The sequence below is a fragment of the Schistocerca nitens genome, chromosome 3, assembly GCF_023898315.1.
Source record: "Schistocerca nitens isolate TAMUIC-IGC-003100 chromosome 3, iqSchNite1.1, whole genome shotgun sequence".
In the NCBI taxonomy this organism is placed as follows: domain Eukaryota; kingdom Metazoa; phylum Arthropoda; class Insecta; order Orthoptera; family Acrididae; genus Schistocerca; species Schistocerca nitens.
Genome location: NC_064616.1, coordinates 276814329 through 276817080, shown reverse-complemented (window position 1 = coordinate 276817080; position 2752 = coordinate 276814329). Strand labels below are relative to the sequence as shown.

Sequence of the window (2752 nt, the reverse complement as noted above, 5' to 3'; positions counted from 1 at the left end):
TTTCAGTGGACAAGACACCAATAAGAACTAAAACTGCTGTTCGGGAACATTATTCAGATATTTCTGACACATTGGAATGGGAAATGTTCTTACATAACCTTTATTTCCGTGGATTACATGACGGGGAACAAACTATCGACAGCAGCTAGTACTTAAAGTAACACCGATCACACCAATTCGAGTTTGGTGGGTGCTACACGGGCACACTTGCTGGACCCACGCAACAATATTTATTCGTAGAAAAACCAGACAAAAGGGATCCTGTTCTACAGCCTTTGTTATGAATCGCTAGGAGCCAAAGAGCATCGCGATGTTCGGATCGGCCGTGTGACGGTTTCTGACCCAGGCGCTACAATGGCGACAACTGTGTGGCGTGACTGGTAGGTAATGGTTATCTCGAGAGTAAAGGTTTCATTCTAATTGTCGTCTCCAGGGCGTTTCCGGTTGGCATTGCAAGAAAAATGTTAATGCTAATGTAACAAATGTGTACCACCTATGTTACCACTAATGACAATTCCTTCAACAGATTCATACAGTGTGATTCAGCTGCCCCTGTCGCTGTCGTTCTATGCAACCCCCACTCCATCTTCAGGCCACAAGTGCCCCATCGGGACCATCTGACCACCGTGTCATCCTCAGGTGAGGATGCGGATAGGAGGGGCGTGTGGTCAGCACACCGCTCTCCCAGTCGTAACGTTGGTATTTTTGAGCTAAGCCGCTACTAATCCGTCGAGTAGCTCCTCAATTGGCATAACGAGGCTGAGCGCACCCCGAAAAATGGCAACAGTGCATGGCGGCCTGGATGGTCACCCATCCAAGTGCCGTTCAAGCCCGACAGCGCTTAACTTCGGTGATCTTACGGGAACCGGTGTATCCACTGCGGTAAGGCCGTTGCCCCTACGCAACCCCAAATGTTATAAATAGCCTCCGCCGGCCGCGGTGGTCTAGCGGTTCTGGCGCTGCAGTCCGGAATCGCGGGACTGCTACGGTCGCAGGTTCGAATCCTGCCTCGGGCATGGGTGTGTGTGATGTCCTTAGGTTAGTTAGGTTTAAGTAGTTCTAAGTTCTAGGGGACTTATGACCTAAGATGTTGAGTCCCATAGTGCTCAGAGCCATTTGAACCATTTGAAATAGCCTCCATAAGTAATACTCAAAATTTTCGTATTCTCTCGCTCACTACGCGCAAATTGCACTGCTTGGCAACTTCAAAGGATGTGACACATTGTTGTACAAGAATAATCATAGGCAATGATGGACGACATGATGTACAATACATAGGTAATAGAGGTGTAGTGGCATATTTATAAAGAAAAGCGGTACAGATTTCACCACAGGGGAAAGCAGGATAATAGACATATACAACTTTCGTGTTTTACACAGGTCAGACTCCCAACATAAAGCTCGCTATCGGACTCTCAGTAAGGACTATGCCTTTCTCTGCCACTAATGCACATTTTGCACCTGGTACTCATGCTGGCTACCAATTGTTACGGAGTCCTTGGGGATATTGTGCCACTCCTCTCTCATGGCGGTGTTCAGTCCCTGCACAGTTCGTAGATGGAGTTGTCGTAAACAGGAAGTTGACATACCGCACCCCTGAACAGACGGACATGACCCAGAATTGATTCCCGGCGGGGTCAGGGATTTTCTCTGCCTCGTGATGGCTGGGTGTTGTGTGCTGTCCTTAGGTTAGTTAGGTTTAAGTAGTTCTAAGTTCTAGGGGACTGATGACCATAGATGTTAAGTCCCATAGTGCTCAGAGCCATTTGAACTGATGACCCAGAATAATCTCCCTGCAATACCGCTGTGCTGGAAGGGTACCTCGCCTAAAGATATGCAGCGATATTCGGGCTTCGTGCATAAGTTTGCCTACACCCTAACACCTAGGCCATACTGAATACCTTCATGATCATTCTGTGGTGTGTAACGTGTTCCCCAATCTCTAAAATGGTTCAAATGGCTCTGAGCACTATGGGACTTAACATCTATGGTCATCAGTCCCGTAGAACTTAGAACTATTTAAACCTAACTAACCTAAGGACATCACACACATCCATGCCCGAGGCAGGATTCGAACCTGCGACCGTAGCGGTCACGCGGTTCCAGACTGAAGCGCCTAGAACCGCACGGCCACAACGGCCGGCGTTCCCTAATCTCTCTCGACACTAAATGGTGGCCAGAATCACTTGCCACATTCAAGCGGGATTCGTCGGAGAACATCACTCTGGAAAATGTTGCCCTCAACCAACATGCTCCATACACAAACGAATTCTTTCTCGAAGATGGCGTGATTGATGTGGGACGCATTTAACTGGCTCCCTAGCATACGAACCGCCCTGATTTAATCACCGTGAAATATTTCTGGCAGAGACGTGTGTACCGGTAGCAGTTGCATGGACTGTAGTGATCAGCCCACGAGTGCGATTTCTGTTTCTTTTCGCCACTAGGGCTACGTATTGAACGTTTTGCGGTGTGGTAGTCCATCTGCGACCACCGACATGGTCTCGCATAACATTTTTACCTTCAGCGGCCTTTTTTAATCACGAGATGACACTTTTGGGCACACCCATTACTGGGGTCGCGGTAGTGGCACTTTCACCGGCTTTGAGCTGTCCAACTACTAATCCACCATCGTAAGCACTCCAATGACGTATTGCAGGCCTGTTGGCGTACCATAGGGTATATGATACTAATCAGTTCCACAACAACTATCGTCAAACACTGTACTATATGAACTGTCGAATACGTACAT

General features: G+C 48.0%; 1 pseudogene; it reads right to left on the bottom strand.

Moving 5' to 3' along the window:
- Nucleotides 1–778: 778 nt before the first annotated feature.
- On the bottom strand, nt 779–896 carry LOC126250207 (5S ribosomal RNA; annotated as a pseudogene).
- Between the last annotated feature and the right edge of the window lie 1856 nt (nt 897–2752).